The following is a 14539-nucleotide window of genomic DNA, read 5'->3' on the forward strand; positions in this document are numbered from 1 at the left end:
AGATCAGACTGTCACATATGCTTCTTATAGGCTGACCTCAGCTCATGCAACTGTATTAATAATACTGTATGGCATATAACTAATGCTATAAATCTCTAATTTCCTTTCTTGGCAGATAAAAGGTTTCCTACTCATGTTAGTACTTTGCCCCCCGCCAATAACAATGAGTGATTATTTCCATTAATAATAATAATATCTTGTGCATCTATAGCATAATTTACCATGTGTTTTCACATTCATTATGCTATTTGTATTTTCAACATCATTGTACAGTAAGAATGTTGAATATACAGAAATAAACTATACCTGATGCCTGTTTTTATAGAGCCCTTCTTGCAATTTAAGAATGGTTTTTGTATTAAGTTATTTATTTTTATTTTTATTTTATTTTATTTTTTTATTGTACAGAGGGGTTACAATTACATGGGCAAGATAATGAGTACATTCCTTATCAAGCATTGTTGCCTCCTCCTTTGTTTCCCCTTCCCATCCCTTCTCATCCTCCCTCCCGCCCTCCCACCCAATCCCACCCAATCCTCCACCCCCCCCTCCTGCACCAAAGTTGTGAAGTTCGTTTTCGACATAACAACTTGTACATCTCATTGTTGCAGTGGGTCCAACCTGTATCCCTATTTAAACAATTTGTTTTTCCCCTTCCCCTCCACAAATCATACCGACATCAAATACAGTGAAGGCAGGGGTTGTACTGTGGGGGATGGTTTTTGTATTTAAAAAACAATATACAGAACAGTCACACACAAAAATATTTCCTACCTGTCACTTTACAGGTAAAGTTTCCCTACCAATAGGTTAGCGTAAAATCTCCATTCGAAGACGAATTAAACAAAGTTAAAGATACAGATGCTTTAAGAACCATTGGCTTTAAGTGTATTATCATAATGAATTTTCAAAATTTCTGCAAAAGTGCAGGTACTATATGATTGTACTAAATTTTAAAAAATTTAGTGGAAAAAAGTAAATATTTAAATCTCACAGTATAGGTATAACAGCTAAATAGAAATGACACAGGAGTTGGTGAATGCTGAAGACAGATACAAAACTTATTTAATCTTGAAGAGAGCAAAACTTTATTTAAAATTAATCAGGTACCAGTGGACAATAGCAAGATATCTACTATGAAGTAATCCAGAAGGAGAGGGCAAGAGATTGTGAGATGGAAAAAGGAAACAATATTTAAAATTTGCTCAATTAGTAATAAAAATTTCAGCAAATCTCCAGCAAAATAAATACAAAGAAGAATCAAATTTGGAAATTTTATGAGAAAAACATTTAAGAATAAAGATGCAATAAAATCATTTCAGATAAAGAAGATAAAGAGAAATTAGCAACTTATTAATGTAAACTATGAGTGTTAAGTGAAGCTCTTTAGATGCCAGAAAAAATTCTTTTCCTAATGAAGAAAGAGGAGCAAAAGGGTTAAATTTTGTGTATTTTAAACAAATAAGTACTTTGTCTTTAAAATTTATTAAGCTCGATGTGGATATTTAATTTGAAAATTGTTCAGTCTTTTTTAGGAGGTAGTTTTTTTATTGTGTGTATTCTCTTTTTCTTTTGTTATTTAAAAAATGTCTTATCTTAGTCAGGTATCAGTGGCTCACATCTCTAGTCCTAGAAACTTAAGAGGTTCAGAAAACTAAAAATTTAAGGATCAAGGTTTAATCCAGTTTGGGCAGAAAAGGCCATGAGACTCCATCTCCAAAATAATCAGAAAAAAATTCAGAGTAAAGTCAAGTGGTAGAGCCTTAGCCATGAGCAAACCTGAGTTCCTTAGTTCAAACCCCAGTGTCAGAAAGAAAAAAAGTCTTATCTCACTAGACAAGAGTATATATCTTCATCATTCCTACTTAATATTATATTGATATTCTTAGATTAGAGGAAATATTAGAGAAAATGAAGATGGTCCCCTGTCTTAGGAGAAAATACAGAATTATTTACAGCAAAAATCCTAATAAAAAGTTTCTAGATAAAACGATTCTACTTAGCAATGCCATTCATATTAATTTTTTTACTTATTAGGAATACATAATTAGAAAATGAAAGACATAATTTTACCCAAAACATAAATTACTTCAACAGACCATTCCAAAGATTGTTACTTTGAAAATGGCAAAAAGTTACTGAGAGAAATTAAAGCAGCACTAGGCTTTCTCTTTAAGTTCATGGATTGGAATTCATTATTAAAGTGTAAAATTTCTCTGATATTTAGATTTAACTCAACCCAATCAGAACCCAAAAGATGTTCTTTGTTTGTCTGTTTGCTTTGGTGACAATTGTCAGTCTGATACAAAAATGCTTACAGAAATGAAATCTTGGAGAACAAAATTGGATGCCACATATAACCTGAGTATGATTCAATGTAATTTCACACTAATCAGTACAATGTGGTATTTTCTTAAGTAACAATCAAGAGAGTAAGAAAACAGAATACATATTCCAGGAATAAACATTTGTTTGGCCATGTCATTTGATTTTTTACAAAGTCACTTCGAAGTATGATGAAGAAAAGAAGATATTTTCAAAAAATGGTACTAGAATAACTGTATGTGTACATTAGGAAAAATAAATTTTGACACCTATACCTTAAGCCACCCACACATGACAATTAACTCCAAGTTGGATTTTGAGGAAATTAAAGGAGAGTGTATTTGTAATTTTAGGCATATTATGGAAAATGAACTACAGACAAAATAAATAAGCGAAGTAAGCCAGGCCCAAAGAAACATAGGTCCCATGGTTTCCCTTATTTGCAATAGCTAGTATATGTCTGGGACAAGTAGAAAAGGTCAAAAGCTAAGTACATATGACCATATAAGATGAAGTTAAGCAAAAGGAACCCCAAGATAGGGACACAAGTGGTTTTTTTCTTTCTTGCTATTGTTTCTAACGTATTTATAATGTACCATGTGATTTTTTTGTTGCTCTGTATGTTCGCTCCTCCACGGTATAACCCCTATTTTCACTGTATTTGATGTTGGTATAATTTGGAGAGGGGAAGGGAAAAAACAAAATGATTAAATAGGGATACAGCTTGACTCACTGTAACAATGATATGTACAAGACAATATGTTGAAAAACAAACTTTACAATTTAGGTTGGGAGGGATAGGTGTGGAGTAGAGAGTAGGGGAGAGTGTAGTTGTGGAAATGGGGAGGTAGGGATAGTAGGAGAAAAACAAAGGAGAAGGCAACAATGCTTAATAAAAAATGTACTCATTACCTTGCTCATGTATAACTGTAACCCCTCTGTACAGTATTTTCACAATACAAAACTTATGTAAAAAGAACAAAATACATTTACCAAATTTAACAGCTTTTCATCAAAAGACCTTTAAATGTGAGCCATAAAGTTCAAAATGCAGTTATTTCAAAACATATACCTGATAGTAAAAGACCAACAAATGAATCATATAAGTAACCCATGTGACTCAATAATAAAAAGTCAAACAATTCAATACATATGAGTAGGGACTTGAAGAGAAAAGTCAGCCAAAAGGATATATAAATAACTAACATGTACCCCTAAAAGTGTGCATATTACTAGTCATTAGGAAAATACTTTCCCCCTTTAACACTTGCAGGATTTCACTTTTTTATAATTATTTAATTGCTCATCTCACTTCCTCATATAACCATAATCCCTTCCAGTGTATGGGATCAGATACATTAGAAGAATGCAGTTAGAATTTGGGTCATAAGTCAATAAACCTCGTTAATTCAATCAGAGTTAGCTAGCCTCAGACATGTCAAAAAATTCAGAGTTGCAAAAAAAGAAAAAGCAAGGTAAATAAATATTAATTTATAATTCGAACCCCAAATCCAATTCCAAAAATCCTTCCTTATTTAGACCACAAGTTCACAGTTTCTTCTAAGACACCTCCTTTGCTGGTATCAAGACACTAGAAAAACTAGAGTGACAATCCAAAGATGCTTTGGATTATATTTAACTTAGCATCTGTTGAAGTCTCTAGTTGGAAAACAGCACATTTCCCTAGTACCTGTCTTTATGTTCCAAACCTCAAATAATACTGGTTAAATATCCAGAGGTAATGTGTGGATGTGTGCTTTTGGGACTTTTGTTTGTTTGTTTGTTTTGAATTTTTGTATGTTATTTTTTTCCTGGTATGAAATTTCTAATGACATTCAGTAGATATGAAATAAAGTGTTACTCGATCATTATGATCACCATGAGAATCAATATCTTAAACATCTTATTTGGGCAAAGACCCACATTATTTTCCTCTTGTTTATGCTCTCCATGCATGACATTTCTACTCCCTCCTATTCTCTATGCATGTGTGTGCCTTCTACTCTCCTACGTCAAGATTATTCCTGCTTTAGAACCTTTGCAATTGAAATATTTCCACTGCTTATAATGTACTCTCCCTTCTTACATTTCTGAATGGCTGTATTTTTTTCTCCACATACAAGGATCAACTCAAGTATGTCCTCCCAGTACCTCTTCATCATGTGAGCCAGAGTTGCTTTGTTTATAGTACTGCCAGATGATATTTCACATTTTTTATTTTACTCACTGATTTGTTGACTTTTCCATTTTAATGTTACCTTCATCAAAAATAGGGCCTTGTGTATATTTCTTCACTGCTATGTAAACAGCCTTAGAAAAATGCCTGGCCTATGGTAAGCTTCAGAATGATTTGTTTAATTGACTAAAGGTAGCAGCAGACCTGTCCTCTCATCACTTGTTGGTACTTATACTAAATTTTAGAGTTCTGGGAACACTTTCAGCCTACGACCTCATTTACATTTCAAATTTTATTTTACTATTTCCTTCTATTAATTTACTGCTCCTTTTTTGGGGGCCCACTCAGTATTATCTCCAGCTAACTGCAAGTCTTAAGAGGGTATGGCTTCTTCTTTGCAATTCTTTACCACTGTCTTCTCAAAAATGAATGTATGTTGGTTATTTAAGCGTGATCCATACAAAAGGAAATGTTTAGGAGGCCTCTGGAAATGTGAAATTATTCTGTAATAAGGAGGAGGACAATGAGGCTTGAGATTCATTAGCACATGGCTGAAGCTATGGTACAACTCTCTCACTGACATTTGACTGAGGATGGAAAAGAGCCGAGGAATCTAGCAAATGACTACTGAGTAGGGTAGGAAGAATGAAAAGACAACAGGACTCAATAGAGGAGAGCAGGTGTTAATTAGGGAAGTAGAATGGAGAGACAATGATAATTTTGAGCAGGAAATAGAAGGGGATTTGGAGAGAAGAATCTGTCTTACTGAAACCATGGGATCAAAACATGATTACAAAGTATTCTGGAAGAGAGCAAGTGTTTGGCATCAAACATTCCTTCCTTACTTCCTTAGCAAGCAAAATGTTGAATAAATTATTGTAATTTAATGGAGTAAGTTGTCTGACCTGATTTTCCAGAAGGAACATTGACACGAATGTCTTTCTACTGTCTTAGATTTATTGGTCTCAAGTGCAATTATAGCTGGATGTTCTCCATTTATCTGCACTTTATTCATTTGATTTCTTGTTAACCTCATGCTTTTCACTACCTTCTCTGCACCTCTGCCCCTGCTCAGAATTCATTTTAAATATTTCCTGATATTTCATTGGAAAGTACTAAGGAGAATTGAGAGAAGACATTGTTTTCCTTATGTTTGGAGATGGTACAGAGCAAATCATCATTCCCAGTCTATTTCTGAGAAATGGAAAAACATGTATCTCTTAAAATGTTACCCCAGAAGACTTGGGGTGCCAATGTGAAGAGCAAGATTTCCTGGAACATCAGATTATTAGGATGATTGTGAAAAGAGACACATAGATTCACATTCACTTTTAAACCAATTAGTCAATCTGACAAATGTTATTTGGTGAAAATTATATGATACGTTAGTGCCAAATTGGAAACCAATTGAGTTGCATAATGTTTTTATAAGTTATTTTGCTATCATGATTTCAGTTTTTATGTTTCAATGATGTTTGAAGGCAAAAGTGTAAACACTTAAATAAATAAATGGAAAAATTGATCCATGAACTCTGGACCTGGGCACTGTCCTTGAGCAACTTTTGCTCAAGTCTAGTGCTCTACCACTTGAGCCATAGCTCTGACTAACTGGAGATAAAAATCTTACAGGTTTTCCTGTCCTGGCTGGTTTTGAAATGTGATCTACAATCTCAGCCTCCTGAGTAGCAAGTATTACAGGCATGAACCACCTGGGTCCAGCCTGTAAGATTTTTTTCATTATATTTTATTTTTATTTTAGAAGTGATATATAAAAGGGTTACAGTTACATGAGCACAATTCTTTTTTTGTACATTTTTTATTGTAAAAATGCTGTACAGAGGGGTTACAGTTATGTGAGCAAGGTAATGAGTACATTTCCTATCAAGCATGATTGCCTCCTCCTTTGTTATCTCCCTACCATCCCTTCCCTCCCACCTCCACAACTACTGCCTCTCCTCCCCAAAAAGTTGTAAAGTTCATTTTTCAACAGTGTCTTGTACATCTCATTGTTTCAATGGGTCAACCTGTATCCTTATTTAAGCATTTTTTTCCCTTCCCCTCACCAAATTAGAGAAGTATATATACAAGATTCAGGGCACCAACATCAAATACAGTGAAAACAAGGGTTATTACTGTGGGGGAGGAACATACAAAAAAATAAAAAAAATCACATGGTACATTATAAATACATTAGAAACAATAGCAAGAAAAAAAAAGATATTTGTCCCTATCTTGGGGTTCATTTTGCTTAACATCATCTTATCTGGTCATATGTACATAGCTTTTGGCCTTTTCTGCTTGTCCTACACATGTACTAGTTATTGTAAATAAGGGAAACCACAGTGCAGGAGGGAATGTGGCTAGAGGAAACCCTACTGCATTGCGTGAGAATGTAAACTTGCTCAACCACTCTGGAAAGCAGTATGGAGGTTCCTCAAAAGACTCCACATAGAGCTCCCCTATACCCAGCAATCCCACTTTTGGGCATTTACACAAACGATCACAAACAAGGCCATTCTAAGGCTACCAGCACAACTATGTTTATCGCAGGATTATTTACCATAGCTAAGAAATGGAACCAACCCAGATGCCCTCAGTAGTTGAATGGATCAAGAAAATGTGGTACACACACACACACACACACACACACACACACACACACACACACACACACACACACACACACACACAGTGGAATTCTATGCCTCCATCAGAAAAGAATGACATTGCCCCATTTGTTAGGAAATGAGTACAATTCTTTTTGAACCCTGTGTCTCCCTTTCCCTCACTTTTTCCCAGTTTTTCCCTTCCATCCCCACATCCAAGCTATACAATTCTTTTTCCACATAGTGTCTAGTGAGTACCCCTGTTATATTTGTTCACTCTGTTCCATCGTTTCTGTGCTCCCCCTTACCCTCCCAAAGACAAATAAACTAACAAACAAGACAAAAGGAAAATACAACAAAAACAGCAACAACAGCAACAATAACAAAAATCTCTTTCCTTTTCATTTTGTAAGAATTATTTTACATGATCATATTGAGCCTTTGTGATATGCTTCTATATATCCTCCTTTTGCCTCATTGTGTGAATGTCTAGAGAGCTGTATATTTATCATGTCCCAGTGTATTTTTTAAAATTATTCAGTGTGTTTACTTGTAGATTTATAGTCATTCTAGTTACCCCAAGTGAGGGAACCCATGTGACCTATGTTTGTTGGATCAGGCTTACTTCGCTTAATATAATTTTTTTCCAGGTCTTTCCATTTCCTTACCAAGGTTTTATTGTTACATTTCCACACATGCATACATTGTACTGATCAACCTTACTGCCTCAACATCTCCCTTCTTCCTCACTCCCCCATTATTTAAACAATTATAGCAGGTTTCATTATTCTGTTTTTATACATGCTTATAAAGTATTTAGACTGTATTCATACTCATTTGAAAAAATTTATACCTTTTATTGACAAATAAATAAGATGTTCTGAATATTTAGTAGAATGTTCAATAATTAAAGAAATTAAATGTCAAGTAAAAAATAACTTTTATTTCGAAGTTATGGTTATTTTTGAAGACCAAAACTTTACAGTTAAAAAAGAAAAGAGAATGAAGCAATGATTTTGATGATTATAAACACAAGAAAAAATGAACTTCCATGAATAAAGTGACATGGGGTGGATAAACTTCCACTGTTTAGGCACACAATCAAGAGAGAATGTGCAGTCAGTTAAATTTACTCATTTAATCCTTTTTCAAGTAGTTGGCAATTTTTTTATTACTAGTGGTAATGAATAGTTTAAGATATTTGCTTACTATATTTAGTTATCTTTAGAACTGCCTAAAAATGAAATATGCTCATTGTGGGAAAAGAAGAAAAGTATAAATAAAATAAAAATCTATGAGTTTTTACATACTTGAGAGTATAAACTTTTTACAATGATAAATTTTGCTATTTATAAATCAAAAAATGAACTGTCTAATCATAATCTTTGACCATGTTTCTACTCATTGGTTTGCATATGCATTGAAAATATTAATGCCTTGTTTATTATACATACATTATTTTGTTTTATAGATGAGCAATGACATGTTAGCAAATCACTTTTATGTTACTTGGTAATTTTTTTCCTTATAGGTTCCCATGATTTTGTTGGTATGAAAAAGTAGGTACAAAACCTTACCTCAGCAGCCACCAGACTATCTTTAAGGGTCTTTCAAGCTCTTTCTGATACGCTATTCTCCTAATAGTAACTTGGGACAGTGAGATTACAGTAGTACTCATTTTTTCTCTCCCTTACAAAATAGTCTTTCTAAATAGCATAGACTGGACTACAGCTCATAACTCTCCTGCTTCAGGCTTTTATGTGCTGGGATCATATGTATGCACCACTTGGCTTTACTCTGGCTTTGACTCAAACTTTGTGGTTCCTTGTCAGATAATCATGTTTGATATAGTATGCTTATTTTGTATTGCCTTTCCAGTATGCAGTAATTTTGTCCTTCAAGCACTCAGTGTTAAAAATGAAAGAAAGAAACTACTGTGGTTAATGAGAGCTTGTTTAGACAATTTTTTTAAAAAGAAGTATCTTTCATAGATCGTGTCTCTAGATTTCATGTCACCTTTGAAATGCCCCAATAAAATGAAGGAATAGTTTAGAACTAGAATTGGAGAATCACAATGAAATGATTTTGCTAAATTCTATGTTTTTTGCTAATATAATTTATTGAGAGTAGAAATCAAATGACAATAGTTCACATACAAGGAATTTTTTTCCTTAAATGGGAAAATATTTGGGTAATCTTACATTATATTTAAATAAACTTTTCCAAAGTATTAAATGACAAAAACAGGCAGATGAAAATTGTAGCCAAGAAAAAGTGAATTAAATGATTAAATTAACCAGCTGCTCATTCTAATATACAAGTGAATGTTGGAACAATATGACTAAGTCATTGTATTATCCAAATTAAATTATGTATAATTCTCAACAGGACAGCCATTCTAATGATCATTTCCCTCACATATTTCTTTTATTTTTACTTTACTCTTTATTAAGTACTGAACATTTATTAAAAATTCATTTAGAGAAGAACTATTATGAAGCATCATTTCATCATTTAGAACATAAGAATTTTACAATGTTAGTATTTTAACGTGTTCTAAAATATAATGAAATTAAACAGTTAAATATGATCCACTTCTATGGATAGATGACATGGTTAAAATTAGCCATTTAGTTACATCTGCTTTCCTTCAGATAAAATTCTTCAGAATTTTTTAACAGTGTCTCTTTAGGTAAGTATATTGAAATAATATTTATTTTCTTGCCTGACTCATATAATCTGTTTTCTGAAGGAATTCAATTTATTCTATAGAGCATCTCTGTTGATTATAATAGAAATCTCCCAATAATATAGTTAGCTAGATTTCAATAAATGTAAAGTTTACTTCAAATGTAACATAACTACACCCCAAATCAGTCATCATTGAGTAAAACAGTAAAAACTTATGAACTCTTGTCTACTTCTTATTGACAGAACTAAGTCCCTAAGTCCTAAATATTTAAAGTATTTAAGTCTCTTAAATTTTATAAAAGATAAGTATAATGAGGTGGTTTAAGGCTCTCCAGATAATAGCAAATAGAACACTGGAGATTTTAGAAATAATTTTCAAAGGAGATTTTCTTTTTCTTTTTTGTGGGGGGAGGAGGTCCAGTCGTGGGGCCTGAACTCTGGGCCTGGGCACTGTCCCTCAGCTCTTCAGCTCAAGGCTAGCACTCTACCACTTGAGTCACAGCGCCACTTCTGGCTATTTTTCTTTTTGCTTATGTGGTGCTGAGGAATCAAACCCAGGGCCTCATGCATGCAAGGCAAGCGCTCTACCCCTTCCCCCCCTTACTTAAAGTAAAAAAAGTTGTATCATATCGATACCACTCTTTGGGATGTCTTGATGAGCCTAACCACTTCATGGCTAGATCAGAAGTAGGTTGGTGTTGATGTTCATCTCCTCATACAAAATTAAAATCACTCTTAAGGCAATAAGTTCACTTGAGATATCTTAGGGAATACAAAATATTTACAACTGAAAGTTTATTACTTTATGTTTCTTGAACATCATGATGTGAACACCTCTATGCTGCCATATAATCTCCTCCATTAATCAGCCTTAATTCACTCTTCTCTGAGTAGTTTTGGGAATTAGGTCTGGAAACTAAAGCAATTCATGATCACTAACCTTGTAGTTCAGAAAATACTTAAAGGAATCCTGCCTATAGAAGAGGAGAAACGCCGAACCATAAAATATGAGGAAAAAAAAGGTCACTATAGGGATTACAGCTGACAGAACATTTTTTTAATCATGCATATTTGGCAAACATTTTAAAAGGAGTAAATCTCCCTAGAAAAGTAGATAAGCAAATGAGGGATAGGAAAAATCAAATACTATAAAAAACAACTAAGTGAAAGGAATTACTCTATATCTTTCAATAATAATTGTATATGTTATGTTCTCAGTTCTCCAATTAAAAGACACAGTTTGGAGGAATTCATTAACAAATACTACTATGTGTGGCCCACGGGAAACATACTTTATCACCATTCATAAGCATAGGCTTAACATAAATGAAAATAAAAAGATATTCTAAATAGATGAAATCCCAAATCAAACAGCAGTAGTTGTGTTCACACCTGGCAAATCAGACTTCAAAACAACCTTAAAGTGGTCTCTTTTTCTGACGAGAAAAGGCAAAGAATATCAGTTCATACTGATAAAAGAAATGACTCATCAAGAGGCTACAGCAATTGTAACTTATTTGTGCACCAAACATTGGCACACATAATTTCATAAAACAAATACTACTTAATTTAAAAGTTAGATCGACTCCTACACAATAATAGTGGGTAACTTTAATAGATGGCTCATTCAGTCAAAAAATATCAAAAGTTGCTTCAAAATAAAATAAAATTATGGGTCAGGTGAATTTAATTGACATCTACAGATTTCCCCCAAGTCCTTCAGAAATACTTTCTTATCAGCAGCCCATGGAACTTTATCTAAAGAAGATTATGTTTTAGGACATAAGACAAATGTTACCATGTTCACACAATAGAAATAAGTTCTTTTTGTATTTTATCAGATCATGATGAGATAAAACTATACATACATGTTGATGTAACATCAAATGTGGGAATATGTACGATATAGTCATTTCCCCTTATAACAAGATCTTATAGAAAAATATATAAAAATGTGAATCGATACCACACTGTTCAGTTTATTGTTTTAAAGAACTGTGCCTTGAGAAAAATTTCTCTGAACTCTCCTATGATCCTTTAATTATTTTATATCCTTGTGAATATACAATTTTTGTTTGCTTTTCTTTTGACTTTCTTCCTTTCCCTTCCTTTCCTTTCCCTTCCCTTCCCTTTCCTTCTTGCTGTCTGTCTGTCTCTGAAGCTGGGGTTCAGACTGGAGGCTTCATGCTAGATAAGCATTCTACCACTGATCCATGCATTTTTTCTTTAGCATTATGTATCATATTATCTTACATTTTCTTTAATGCCAGCTCAACCCCACTTTGTCAAACTTACTTACCTAAGTAGGGCAGCATCATAGTGCAACATTATAATGTTTTAAGTCTAAAATAAATAATTTTTTCTCACTATGCAAAATTATGAAAACTCCACTCAGTAACACCATGGGATACTCATAGAGAATAGTTAAGCAACACTCTTAGAGAATCTAGTCTGATTATATCCATCTCTTTTTTCCTTCAGATTTATACTCTCTTACCTATCTGAACTCTCATTTCTCTATATGATTTAATATTTTCCACACATGTAGTATACATTGCTTCATTCCTTCTTTTGTTGCTATTGAGCAACAATAAATAGTCTTTTTTTCTAAATCTACTATCAATAATCACTTTTATTTGGGCTAATTCTAACTTTTCATATTTGTGTACCATAGAAATAAAAGGGAAATTAAAATACAATTAGATCTGCACTCTGAGAATAGAACAGAGAAACACAGAAGCATTTGACATATGCTTTGTTCTTCCATTCTTTATATATAGTCTAGAATCTAGACCATTGGAGTAACTCTGAAGGGAGTCTCATTTCAGGGCTTGTGGACTTGGAAGAAGTCCCAAACCACAGTGTTTAGGAGCCTCCCAAGTCTTGATTATGACTATCACAACAATAGAACTACTCTACTGTACAATATCAGATTTTTAGCAGTATCTGGGCGTTAATCCTTTCATTCATGCAAGGGCATATTGTATGTTGTAGCACTTTCTGTCTGGGTATAACATTATGTACAACTTGAGGTTTGGATGATGGCCAACTTTCAATTTTTCTAAAACTGCCAAATAGCTCCCTGTGTTTGTAGAATTGTGTCTGTGGACACACATTTCCATTAGACTGGAGAACCTCCAGGTGTTTGCCTAAGGAAGTCATTGAAATTCAATGCAAATTAAGACCAGCTTTCGAAGAGATTTTCAGCAGTAAGAATTTTCTAAGCACAAGATTTGAAGACATATTATTTAGACTTCCAATATAATATTTAATAATTTAAATAACTAAAATAAGTTGAAACTTTTAAAATACAAGCTCTTTTGTTTTAGAAATGAGGATCACTTTGGTTGGACTTATAATACAGTCTATAAGGACATTTTTAAATTTAGAAAAATTTGTTTGTTCAGTGATGACCTAATACCATTACATCATTTCCCAAGGACTTGTTCAACATGTAAGTTTCCATTGAGAATTTATAAGCAATATCATTTCATACAGGAAAATCAAGAAAATTAATTTTATGAGATTTTAAGAAAGGCCTGTAGATTTGTAATATTAATTAAAATATTATTTTTACTCTATAGGCAATTAGTCAAGTGCCACTAAAACGTAAGACCCTATATACAACTTGAAATGCATAAATTAAGTGATTTTTTAATTGCAAGACAGACTAAACATAAAAACTGAGTGTCAAGGTTTGAATGTGTCTCCCCACAGCCCATAGTCCCCAATGCAATAGTGTGAAGAGTTTAGATTAATTCCTTTGATCAATGTCCTATTGTCATTGGAGTGGAATGGAATGAAGTAGAGTTTCTGAAAAAGGATGACTTTAGCTCTCTTCCCCTTCAGGCCTGACTTCTTTGCTTTTTGCACTCCTCTATGGGATTAAGTGGCACTAGGTTCCATTCATGTGTGAAACCATCAATCTTGACTTTCCAGCTTCCTGAAAGACAAGAAATATAACAGTTCTTTATACATTATCAAGACTTGGATCACTGGGCACCAGTGGCTCACGCCTGTAATCCTAGCTACTCAGGAGGCTGAGATCTGGGGGTCTCAGTTCAAAGGCAGCCCAGGTAGGAAAGTCTGGAAGACTTTTATCAACAATTAATTGCCCCCTACCCCTTACATACACATATACACACAAATCCAATATTGGAGCTATGGCTCAAGTGATAGATGGCTATCTTTGAGCAAAAGGAGCTCAAAAACAGTGTCCAGGTCCTGCGCAGGACCAGCACACACACACACACACACACACACACACACACACACACACACACACACACACACACACACACACACACACACACACACACACACACACAGAGCGAAATTGACTTGGATACTCTAATTGCCGCACAATACGATGAAAACAGAAAACTGAGACCAAATGAGAATTTTGGGGGGGGAGTTCGGTCGTGGGGCCTGAACTCTGGGCCTGGGCGCTGTCCCTCAGCTCTTCAGCTCAAGGCTAGCGCTCTACTACTTGAGCCACAGCGCCACTTCCGGCTTTTTTCTTTTTTCTTTTTTCTTATGTGGTGCTGAGGAATCAAACCCAGGGCCTCAGGCATACAAGGCAAGCACTCTACCACTGAGCCACCTTCCCAGCCCCCAAATGAGAATGTTGGAGAACAAATTTTTGAAAATGTAGAATTGGTTTTAGAATGAGTAGAGGCTCAAAAGAACTTGGAGAAATAGGCCAGGAAATTCTAGATTCCCATGAATGGAGCATTAAGAA

Source organism: Dipodomys merriami, unplaced genomic scaffold (assembly GCF_024711535.1).
Source record: "Dipodomys merriami isolate MVZ:Mamm:240054 unplaced genomic scaffold, mDipMer1.0.p SCAF_8, whole genome shotgun sequence".
Taxonomy (NCBI): domain Eukaryota; kingdom Metazoa; phylum Chordata; class Mammalia; order Rodentia; family Heteromyidae; genus Dipodomys; species Dipodomys merriami.